Below are 12,960 nucleotides of genomic sequence, written 5' to 3'. Positions count from 1 at the left end.
TCTCTTTATTCCACATAAGAAAAATATAAAGAAAAAATTACTTTGTTATCAAGTCCTGCATTCCAAACTCCACTTTTCGGTTCTGAAACTTTTACTGATTACTTCCATAACTCAACAAATATCTACCAAGCGCCTTTTCTGTGTCAAGTACTCTTCTGTGCAGTGGTGACGTCGCAGGATACAAGACCAATAAGATCCTTGCTCTCACAGAAATTACAACTTAGGAAGGTAAGTTATTCTGGTGTTTTGTTATTAAAAAATCTAATTAGAGGTAATTCAGAAGAAAGAAAAGCAGGAAAAAGAAATTCTATGCCAACACAATTATTATTAGTATTTTGCTCTCTTTGCTTCTAGTTATTTTCTCCCCCTCTGCCAGAGTTTTTGGCTGTTTTCCTTTGTTGGGGGCGGGAGTGTGACGGGGTATTAACGTACCACATCCTAGGTTTTTCTCTTTGTAAGTGTGTGCCCACGTAACCGCATAATCTTCATGATTATCATTTTTAAAAATTTTTATTTATTTAATTTTAAGGGGAGGGGAGAGGGGCCGAGGGGGAGAGAGAGAGAATATTAAGCACACTCTATGCTCATCATGGACCCCAAGGCAGCGTTTGATACCATGATCCTGGGATCATGATTTCAGTCAAAATCAAGAGTCAGTTGCTCAACCAACTGATCCACCCATGCACCCCAATCATCATTTTTATCGTTGATAATATTCAAGTGTTCACTGTTTCTTGAGACTGGTATTTGGATGGGATCCCAAACACCAGTTCACATATTCCATCCTTAGGGAAAACTAATCTCTACTGGGGTTTGTTGACAAATGCTACTTATATCCCAAATCCTTTTTTTTTTTTTTTTTTTTTTTAACTTCAGGCTTGCTGATCAGGAGTGGCTAGGCTTGTAATGGGTTTATACGGACAGGCTACACGTGTTTATGCTGTTGTCCAATGGTGTGACATACTTTCCCATAGAAATAAAATGATTAATGATGCTTCAATTCCCAGGCCAGTCCAGATCATGAAGGGCTTTGTTGGTCTTGGATGTACTTAGGTGTACTCTTAGCATGAAGCGTCTTCAAAAATTCAAATGGCTTTCGGACCCAGAATTGTAAAGTGAACAACTGCTGTTGTGTTGGTGCTAGAAGAAAATATGTGTGACATTACCAACAACTACCATACAAGTGAATTTTTTGAATAGGGCTTATTTATAAACTTTTGACTGTTACAGCAATGCTATTTTTCCTTGTTAAAGGGAACAATTGTCAGTGGATAGTCAATTGTGTTCACCCATTTATTTTATCTAGATAAAAAGAGTCTGGTTGCCTTTACTTGGAAAGCAAAATCTCTGGCTTTAGAGATGTTGTTTGACATTCTTCAGATGATAGAACCTATAATTCAGACCTCAATTCCCAAAGATACTGTGCATATGTGCAGAGAACAATCTGGATTCTGAGGGTATACTAAAAGATATGACCATCAATTGGCTTCTAATTTCAAGGGAGAGAGTTACAAGCTAACAACTACAACAGGAGCCACAATGAAGTAAAGTGCCACAATAGTGGTAGAAGCTTTGAAGAAAGTGAAAAGACAACCCAAAAAATGGAAGAAAATTTTTGTAACTCATTTATCTGACATAGGATTTGTAGATAGAGTATATTAAAGACTGTTACAACTCACTAATAAAAAGAAACAATTTAAAAATGGACAAAAGATCCAAGTACAATACACAAATGGCCAATAAGCACACAAAAAGATAATCATCATCTTTAGCTACCAGGAAAATGCAAATCAACTGAGATACCAATGAGATACCGCTTCATGCCAATAGAAGAGACCCATCATAAAAAAATGTTGGCGAGGATGTGGAGAAACTGGAACCCTCATACATTGCTGATGGGAACTTAAAATGGTACGGCTGCTTTGGAAACAGTCTAGAAATCCCTCAAAAGGCTAAACATAGGGAGACCATTCTACTCCTAGAATGGCTTCTATCCAAAGAAATGAAAACATATATCCACACAAAAACAAGGGCATGAATGCTCATAGCAGCCTTAACCATAATAGCCCCAAAATAGAAATAACCAAAATGCCCATCAACTGAAGAATGGATAAATAGAATGTAGTATACCCATACAAGGGAAGATTATAGAAACAGATGAGGTACTGATATGTGCTATAAGATGAATGGACCTTGAAAACATTAGGCAAAGTGAAATAAACCAATCACAAAAGATCACACACAATTCCATTTATGCAGAGCATCTAGAATAGGCAAACCTGTAGAGATAAGAAGCCGAAAATCCAGGGGCGATGGAGGGCTGTGGGTGATTGCTAAGGGGAACAGGGTTTCTTTCTGAGGTAATGAAAGTGTTTTGAAATTGATTCTAGTAATGACTGCACAACTCTGAATATGCTAAAAGCCATGGACTTATACACTTTAAATGGGTGAATTGTACGGCTTGTGGGTTACATCTCAATAAAGCAGTTTTATTTATTTTTTTTGTTTTAGAGTGAGAAAGAGCATGCATGCACATGAGGCGGGGAGAGCGGCAGAGGGAGAGAGGATCTCAAGCAGACTCCACTCAGCGTGGAGCCCAATGCAGGGCTTGATCCTATGACCTGGGTTCATGATCTGAGCTGAAATCAAGAGTCCAAAGCTCAACCAGCTGAGCCACCCAGGTGCCCCTCAATAAAGCTGTTTTAAAAAAGGATTGGGGGTAGCTGGGAGTGGGAATGAAGACTGCCTGCAAATGGTCATGATGAATCTTTTAGGGGTGGTGAAAATGTTTTATTATAATGATGGTTTCACAACTTTAAATTTATTAATAATCATTGAGGTATACCCTTAAAATGAATAAAATTATGGTATATAAAAAGTATTGATATATAACTTAAGTAAACTCTCAGAGGGCTTAGGATTCCGGCTCAACGGCAAGAAACAGTCTTGGTAAGAACTCAAATTTCTGGAATAGTATGCTTCCTGAAGCAGAAGTTCTGTAAGGCAGCATAATTTGTGGCCAGCCTCAACACCCAGAGGCGTTACTGCTAACAATAGTATTTCACAAATTCCAGGTGACTAGTCCTATGCTGGTTTCCAAGCCAAGAAAAGGCAACTTGTAAAGATGAGCACTTGGTCATGGCCCCACGTGAACCTTCAGATCACACAGCTATGTATAGTAGGCTTGCCAGCACAGCATGGCCATCCACGGTATCTTCTTACACTGCAGTGTAAGAAGATAACTTCTTGGGACACAAGTTATCTGAGCCCACTGGATTGGATTGCTTCCTAGCAGATGAAATGGTCTAAAACCCCCAGAGAATGCCAAAGTTCAAATAGATGGGGACCGGGGGGGAGGCGTTCATCTACAAAACTCCAGGAGAATTCAGGAGTTCAGAATTTTTCTGCACAAAGTAGAGTCATACCCACCTGGTGCCTCTGCTCTCTCCCATGCCTGGCAGGCCAGAACATACCCATATGGCTAGCCATCAATGCAGGCAGAACTGTATCCATGATCCAGACGGGATGTCTGACTTGGAATGGCAAGGAAAGAGCTTTTTGTCTGATTACCTGTTTTCTCTGCCAGTCAGCCCCATCAGGATTCCACTAAGACCATGGAGCAGGTAAAAACACGTACCTAGTTTCTGGTCAAACGTGGAACCCTGATCACTCACTATAGCTTAGCTACCTACTGTGATATTCACAACTCCAGAGGCATCCCAAAAAACCCTTCAAGTAGCACATGAATAAGATGTTGCCTTGGTCTTAGGCTGAGAGCTACCAACCACCAGGAACCAAGCTAATGTGGCCCACTACACAGTACCTTGTCCAAGATCAGTACCATACCTGGAAATTGAAAGCAAACAAACATTGATGGAGAAATTAAGTGAAAGGATGACATACTAGTACAGCCCATCTAATCTGTGTGGGTTGAAGTGCTCAGGCTGGGCTGGAGGCCCAGAGTCCTTAAGACAGTAGGATCTCCGGAGAAAAATCGGAAGAGCTGGAAATGTGGGTTTGGGGGTCATCTCAAAGGGTAAGTGGTAGTGAAGTGCATGAAGCGGGACTTGAGGTCTTTCTCAGGCACTTACCAGCTAAATATCTAAGTAGAAAATTTACTTTTCCTGGCCAAATCTCAAGTTCATCATCTGTAGAACTACCTGTCTTTAGGGTTGTCAAATATAAGAGAATTTTTTCTATACCCCTGAAGCCACAGGAATAAGTGAGATACTCTCCCCCACTCCCAGGATAGGTTCAGAATAAGACAGAAAGAGCAGGGGACGCCTGGGCAGCTCAATTGATTGAGTGTCTGACTCTTGATTTTGATCTTGGAGCCCAGTTGGGATTCTCTCTCTCCCTCTCTCTCTCTGCCCTTCCCACATTCTCTCTCTCTCAAAATAAAAAATAAAAAAAAGGAGAAAGAGCAGAAAGACGTAATGGTAACAAAAAGATAGCAAACATGTAAGGACTGATTTTATATTTGCTGATAATCAAGAACAAAGCAGGATAAAAATATAGGTTACCAAGATAGGGAAGGCAATTTCTGTTTAAATATAAAATGTGACATTTACATGACAGATTCTCAAGAAAGAAGTGGTCTGAAAAAACAGCAGCAATTGAATGATTGTTTTATAAATGTAGTATTTCAATTTTGAATATGCCTATTTAAGAAATTTCATTTAAGTTTCTTTAAATTGAGGTTTAGGTTACTAACTTGCCAATAACCCACTAATTCTAAGAATTGTCACATTTTACATTATCTATTATACGACTCCCAGTAAGAGGAGTTTAATAGGAGTTTAGAGTTTAGTGCAAAGTGAAAACAGTGATTTCTCAGGACACAGAGGAATATACTATTTGATAGGCAGATCAGGGGTAAACATGACTCTGAATTTGGATCCACCAACACCTGAGTTTTAATTTTGGTTTCACCATTTACTAGCTCTATGAACTTCAAGTCACAACATACCCAACCTTCATTTTTACCATCTTGGAAGTAGTCATAATACTACATATCTTTTAGGTTTGGGTTAAGAATTAAATGAGGCATCATCAAGATGTTTGTAAACTTTATCCTACAAAACAGCACAGCATTTGGTCATGAAAAAGAATCAGTTGTTAAACATTTATTACTTTTCTGAACCCAATATGTCAGGTGAGTATATACACTATAACGAAAGAAACATTGGGACTCATAACTGTAATTTAGGTAATATTTGGTTTCTAGCAAAATTTGGAATCTTCTAGACTCGGAAGTTCAACCTTGGCTGCACACTGGAATCACCAAGAAGTCTTTAAATATTGATATCCAAGCCCCCATCAGAGATTCTGCTTTACTTGGTCTGCAGTATGGTTAGAGATTTCTAGATGTACAGCTAGGCTTGAGACCCACTGCTCTAGAGAAAATTGTCAAAGATACAAGTTGGGGAACCACACCATTGAATTCTAATGTAAATTTAGCTAATTTAGCCTGGGTGTAGCCTAAAGTACCTTGGATGAGCATGAATACACTGAAAATAAGGCTCGGCTTTCTGTTCCAAGACCAGTTCATTAACAGGAATCACTGGACTCAAAACAAAACACCTTCTTGCTGGCCTCCTCACCAGGTGCCCTCAGAAAAGTTGCTTATGGCCAGGCTGGGTTGTGCTTGTGATTGGTTTTCCAGAGAAACAGAACCAATAGAATGTAGGGTGTATACATGTATGCATGTATTAATTATGAGAAAATGGCTGGTGCCATTCTGGAGGCTAACACTTCCAACATCTGCAATTGGCAAGCTGGAGACCCAGGAGAGCCGATGGTGTGGTTCAAGCAGGTTTGAGATTCAAGAGTCACTATTTTAGTTAGAGCCTGAAGGCAGAGAAACCAGCCAGAAGGCAATCAGGCAGGAAGAGTTTCCCCCTACTCACAGGAGGGCCAGCCTTTTTATTCTATTCCTTCAACTGATTGGATGCTGCCCATCCATATTTGAGAAGAGAATCTCCTTTATTAAGTCTACTGATTCACATGTTAATCATATCCACTGAAATCTTGCCATTTGCAACAATGTGGATGGAACTGGAGTGTATTTTGCTAGCTGAAATAAGTCAGAGAAAGAGAAATATCACTCGTATGTGGAATTTAAGAAACAAAATAGATGAACATAGGGGAAGGGAAGGACAAATAAAATAAGATAAAAACAGAGAGGCAAACCATAAGAGACTCTTAAATACAGAGCACAAACTGAAGATTGCTGGGGGATGGGCTAAATGGGTGATGGGCATTAAAGAGGGCACTCGTTGGGATGAGCACTGGGTATTGTATGTAAGTGATGAATCACTAAATTCTACTCCTGAAACAAATACTATGCTATATGTTAACTAACTTGAATTAAAAAAAAATAAATAAATAAATGACATTTAGTACCCAATTTTACAAAATGCTAATCTTATCTAGATATACCCTCAGAGGGGCGCCTGGGTGGCTCAGTCGGTTGAGCGTCTGACTTCCGCTCAGGTCATGATCTCTTGATCTGTGAGTTCGAGCCCTGTGTCGGGCTCTGTGCTGACAGCTCAGAGCCTGGAGCCTGCTTCAGATTCTGTGTCTCCCTCTCTCTCTCTGCCCCTCCCCCGCTCATGCTGTGTCTCTCTGTCAAAAATAAATAAACATTAAAAAAAAAAATTTAGATACACCCTCAGAAACACACTAGAATAATGTTTGACCAAATGTCTGGGCACCCTGTGGCCAACTCAAGTTGACACATAAAATAAACCATCACAGTGGTATTTGATCTTAAGCCCTATCTGCTGCTCCTGCAGGAAACACAAAAAGGCACCCAGGAGCAGGAGTAAGGAGACTGGAGACAGCTGTCTGGTTCTTTGTAGCCTAGTTTCCTAGTTTCCTTTGGTGGTAACTGAGGGGAAAGAATGAGAAATTTACAGACTGCTATGTAACTGACTTCCATATCTATAGGTTTCTAAAGCACTTAGTCATGGTGGCTTCCAGAACTGCTACAATCAATTCTGTTTCCCTCACCAGCACATGGGTCATCCAAAGGAGAAAGCATCAAGTCATAGGCAGAAGGTGAATGAATGTTTCCCTCTGGCCTAGAGAAGTCTCATTCATGTTTTTACTTTAATATTACTGAGATACCACAGTCTTAAATATTTTAGTTTACTAAAAGCATTAGGGCTACTAAAGAATCTTCACCACTACTGCACTCCATTCCTAGGTAATTCTTTTTTATAAAATACTTTGCTTGGGTTCTTAAAGCTTTGCATTAGTTTTTTTCCTCCCTACATACTCCACTTGTGTCATTGGAACATAACCTCTGTGACTCTACATGCTAAGCTCTAATTGTTAAACAGACGCTTCTCTCTGCACTCTTGACTTTTCTCAAACTCCTGCCATCTGGAAATGCAACCCAGCCTTTTAGAAGCTCAAAAAGCCCGTGTTGCATAATAATACCCAAACCTGGAAGGAAAGCAGTCATCCTAAATATCCCTAAGTGCGTGCATTTCTCCTGTAGGAGGCGCTCTCCAGCCCCTCCGTGCAAACGCCTGTCTCTGTTATCTTTGTGTATCATCAGTGCTTCCCAGACCAGAGACCTCAGCCTCACCCGGGAACTTGTTAGAAACATAAATTCCCAGGCACCGCCCCAGACCTAGTCAATTGCAAACCCTGGGAACGAAGTTTAGCAATCTGTTGTAACAAGCCTTCCAGGTGAGGCCGATGCCTATCTTTGTGAAGTTTTGTGCTAATGAGAGCGTACTCTGCTGCCTCAGAGCTATGCTGACACACCTCTACAAACGAATGTTCCTTTCTCTTCCAACTCATTAGGTGGGAAAAACAGTTTCATAACCCCGTCTGTGGGCCGATGCTCTCAGTGTTGCACACAAAGGAGCAAAACATCAACCGATTCCTACCTGGATTTCTGAACAGCACAGGCATGAAAAGGGAAGGGATGAAGAGGCACGGAGAAGAAGAAAGCCAAAGTTGTGAGGTGAACTAGCACCTCTTTTATTCTTTTTTTAAAAATTGTTTTTAATGCTTTATTATTTTATCTTTAAGAAAGAGAGAGAGAGAGACAGCATAAGTGGAGCGGGGCAGAGAGAGGGAGACAGAATCAGAAGTAGGCTCCAGGCTCTGAGCTGTGAGCACCGAGCCCGACACAGGGCTCGAACTCATTAACTTTGAGATCATGACCTGAGCCAAAGTTGGACACCCGGCTGAGCCACCCAGGCACCCACACCTCTTTTATTATTATTATTTTTTTTAATGTGTTTAATGTTTTATTATTTTATCTTAGAGAGAGAGAGAGAGAGAGAGCAGGGGAAGGGGCAGAGAGAGAGTGAGACACAGAATCCCAAGCAGGTTCCAGGCTCTGAGCTGTCAGAGCAGAGCCCAGCAAGGGGCTTGAACTCATGAGCAGTGAGATCACGACCTGAGCCAAAGTCAGACGCTCTACCAACTGAGCCACCCAGGTGCTTCAAACCTCTTTTACTCTAATAGAGAGACATTAACATGGCTTTTAGTAGGTTCCATTCTGAATATTTATTTTTAAGTGATTTTCACATTAGTCTACCAGAGTAGAAGCCACTGAAGCGGAGCTTTTCAAACCTGACAGTGTATCAGAACTCCCTGGAAGGTTGGGGGAGGGGCGGTTTGCTAGCACGAGCTTCTTCACCCTGAGATCCTGATTCCGTAGGTCTAGGATGAGGCCCGTGACTGCACTTCCCAGGTAATGCCTTGTTACTAGTTTTTCGACCACACTTTAACGCTGCACTAGAGGACAGAATCCATGCCTCAAGCATTTAATAAGTGCCCAGTGTGTTCCAAACCCTACATTAGCTACCTAGAAAAGAAAGAACACAATTGATTTTCAATAGGTTCCTAGTCTTATAGGAGCAAAAAGATACACAGTTTTTTGGTCAGCTTTAGATTTATTAAAGAGAAAGTTCCCATAACATGGGGATAATAACAGTACTCACTTCGCAGCACCATTGAGAAGATTTTTAAAAGATCATACGTGGGAAAGCACAGACTGTCAAGAATTTTTCAGCAATGGCTGGCACACAGCAGATGCCTAGAGCTTGGTTCTTGGAGGTGGTCGTATAGGAATAGGGGAAGTGAGAGGCCTGTCAATGGTGGGCTTCTGAAGAGTCAGTCAAGCAAAGGGGAGCAGGAGTCACTCACCTGAGGCTGTGGGTGTGCTCACTGATGGCCACAGCAGGCAGTTGATGAGAAAACAAAAGCCCCAGTGCAGATAGGGGTATAAATGTTTCTCCAAACCAAGTGGCAGGGAGCACATCTTGAAAATCCAGCAACAAAATTCAGCAGATGGAAGGAAACAGAAACAGTTGAAGGAAAGCAAAATATGTATTCTGGGAAACTCTCAGAAACACGGCTCACTGCATCCTACCCTTCTGCACCAACCACAACATGGAATGGGATTGGATTGCCTGCGTTTAAAAGGCATGCACCAGATGACCCAAATAAATCCATGATCAGGAGGAAGTTGGTGGAAGTTATGGTGAATCACCCAAAGTAATTCTGTTTCCTCTTTCAAAGCCTTTGTTTCTATAGAGGCAGTGGTTCACAGAACCTTGATTGCACGTTGGAATCTCCTAGAGAGATTGAAAAAATACTGATGTTTGGATTTCACCTGCAGAGACTCTCATTTAAATGGTCGGGGTTTAGTCAGGGAATAGAGAATTCTCTAATGATTCCAATGTCCAGCCAAGACATATTTTGTCAGTCCAAAGGATGCCTAAGCAGATTGCGTGGGAGGTACAAATTTGCATGGTCCTGGAGGTTCATTCCCTCTACCCTTTCAGTAGATTAGCAAAGAGCTGGCTCACCAGGTCTGAGTTCACTCAGAGGAAAATAGGCTAATACAGACAGCTGATCTCAGAAGGCTTCATTTTTCTATTCTATATTTTAATTTATATCTTTCTTTTTTTATTTGCTAAAAGTAAAAGAAATGTCATGGGAATGCCTACATTTTCAAATAGAAGTAGGGAAAGTGACTTCCCACTGAATAAATTTAAGGGGAGAGTGGAAGTAAAGAAAGAGTAATTTCAGCAAAACGGCATATAAGGAGGTCCCAGCCCCCACCACCAGCCCTCCAAAGAGCTCCCACAAAATAATTTAACATGAATCACTACACTGTACACCTGAAACTAATATTATACTCTGTGTTAACTGTACTAGAATTTTAAAGGTTAACCAAAAAAATAATAATTTAACAACTATCCATGGATGAAAAGAGCACTGGGAATGCTCCAGATTATAATTAAGAAGCTATGGCAACCCAGAGGAGCACAAAAACCAAGAATGGCCACACAGAGAAGGTAGGAGCCATTTTACCTGCCCCCTTGCCCCCCAGCAGGCCAGCACAACTTAGTGCCAAGAGGAATCCCCTACACGATGTGTTCCTCTAAGGGGGATAAGGAGAGCAAAAGGATCCCAGAAGCTTTTAACACTAAGGACTCCAGCAGCCCACACTCCTTCCTTGGATCCCCACAGCCTTCACTGCCAAGGACCTAAACAATCTTAGCCAATGGAGACCTCAGCTGCTGGAGCCGCTGGGAGCCCAAGCCAGTGTACCCCCTCCCCCTGAATCAACCCCACTGTGGCCCACCTCCCTTTCACAGCCCTGTTACCACTGCATTCACACTCACCCACTCCATATCTGGAGATGCTACATACCCACCAGAGCCAGGGACACCATGGACTTGTTGGAACTCAGAATGTGTCCATAGAATGAGAATCACCACATGTCCCTAGATATTGCACCAGACCTAGCACTGCCACCCCCCCTCCAGCTGACACCCCTTTGTCCACCTACAATTGGAAGTCTCTCCCTCACCTAATCCTGAAAGTCTGGAAGAGGTGATTACTTCTTCAAGTGTACAGATAGAAACACAAGGCTACAAGGAACACAAAAATTCAGGCAAACATGACACCACCAAAAGAACACAACGAATTTCCAGTCACTGGCCCCAAAGAAATGGATACCTATGAATTACCTGACAAAGAAGTCTAAAATAATTGTTTTTTTTTAAATATTAAGTTTATTGTCAAATTGGTTTCCATACAACACCCGGTGCTCATCCCAACAGGTGCCCTCCTCAATGCCCCTTGTTTTAAAGAAGCTCAGTGGGCTCAGCTGAGCTCAGATAGACAACTCAACAAAATCAGGAAAGCAATACATGAACGAAACAAGAAGTTCAGCAAAGAGATGGAAATCATTGGAGAAGAAGTTCTGGAGCTGGAGAATATAATGAATGGAATACAAAAAATGCAGTCGAGAGTTTAGACAACAGACCTGATCAAACAGAAAAGAGAATCAGCAAACTCAATAAATCCTTTGAAATTATCCATTTGAAGGAGACAGAGGAAAAAAGAATGAAACAGAATGAAGGAATCCTGCAAGGTTTACAGGACACCATCAAGTGAATTGTTGGGAGTCTCAGAAGAAGAAAAAGAGGAGAAGGATCAGAGAGATTGGCTAAACAAACAATGACTGAAAACTTCCTGAAACTGGGGAAGGAGACATCCACATCCATGCAGCCCAAAGAATCCTAAATAGGCTGACTACAAAGAGGTCCATATGGAGACATATTCTAATTAAGTTGTCAAAAGGCAAAGGCAGAGAGGGAATTTTGAAAACAGTGAGAGAAGAGTGACTCACCACACAGAAGGGATTCCCCAGTGAGGCTACCAGTGGATTTCTCCACAGAAACCTTGCAGGCCAGGAGAGACCGGGATGATATATTCAAAGAACTAAATGGAAGAAAAACTGTCAACCCAGAATACTACATCTGGCAAAAGAATTCTTTAGAGATGAAGGAGAGATAAATCTTTTTCAGACAAAAACTGATACAGTTCAACACCATTAGACCTGTGTTACAGTAAATGCATAAGAGAGTTCTTCAAATTGAAATGAAAACATGCTAAACAATATGAAAGCATAAATCTCAAAATAGGCATTAAAACTGGCTATAGAGACAAAGAAGTTTATTGTATGACAAAAGGGTTAATTCGACAAGAAGATATGACAATTATGAATATATTCACCCCCGAACATTAGAGCACCTAAATTTATAAAGCAAACATTGACAGACCTGAAGGGAGAAATTTATAGCAATACGATAATAGTGGAAGTCAATACCTCACTTTCAATAATGGATAGAACATCCAGGCAGAAAATCAATAAAGATACGCCTGACTTGAAAAACACTAGATAAAAAGGACCTTAAAAAAGCTAAACTCAGATACAGAGTAGAATGGTGGTTACCAGGGGTTGGAGGGTGAGGGAAGTTGGGAAATGGGGAGTTGTTGGGCCCAGGGTACAAACTTCCACTTATAAAATGCATATTTTCTGGGGATTTCATGTGACTACAGTTAATAATACAGTTGACCCTTGAATGCTGACCCCTCCAGCAGTCAAAAATCCATGTATAATTTTTGATTTTCCCAAAACTTAACTGCCAATAGTCTACTGTTGACCAGCAGTAACCCTACCAATGACATAAACAGCCAATTAAAACATATTTTGTATGTTATATATGTTGTATACTATATTCTTATAATAAAGTAAGCTAGCAAAAAACAAAAAAAAGCAAGCTAGAGAAAAGGAAATGTTATTAAGAAAATCATAGGAAGAGAAAAGACATTTACAGTACTGTACTGTCTTTATCAGAAAAAAATCCATGCAATTCAAAGCCTGTGTTGTTCAAGAGTCCACTGTACTGTATTGAATACTTGCAATCTGTGAAGAGAGTAGATCTTAAGTACTCTTGTCACACACACAAGAAAAAAAGGAAGAAAGAAAAAAGAAAATGGTAACTATGTGAGGTACTGGATATGTTCACTAGCTGATCATATGTGGTGATCATTTCACAATATACACATATATCAAAACACCAAGTTGTACACTCTTTAAAGAAAAACTAAATCAGAGACTACAGTTTGAAT

The sequence above is a fragment of the Panthera tigris genome, chromosome D4 (genome assembly GCF_018350195.1).
Source record: "Panthera tigris isolate Pti1 chromosome D4, P.tigris_Pti1_mat1.1, whole genome shotgun sequence".
In the NCBI taxonomy this organism is placed as follows: Eukaryota; Metazoa; Chordata; class Mammalia; order Carnivora; family Felidae; genus Panthera; species Panthera tigris.
The sequence above is the reverse complement of the archived record's forward strand: the minus strand, read 5'-3'. Positions refer to the sequence as shown.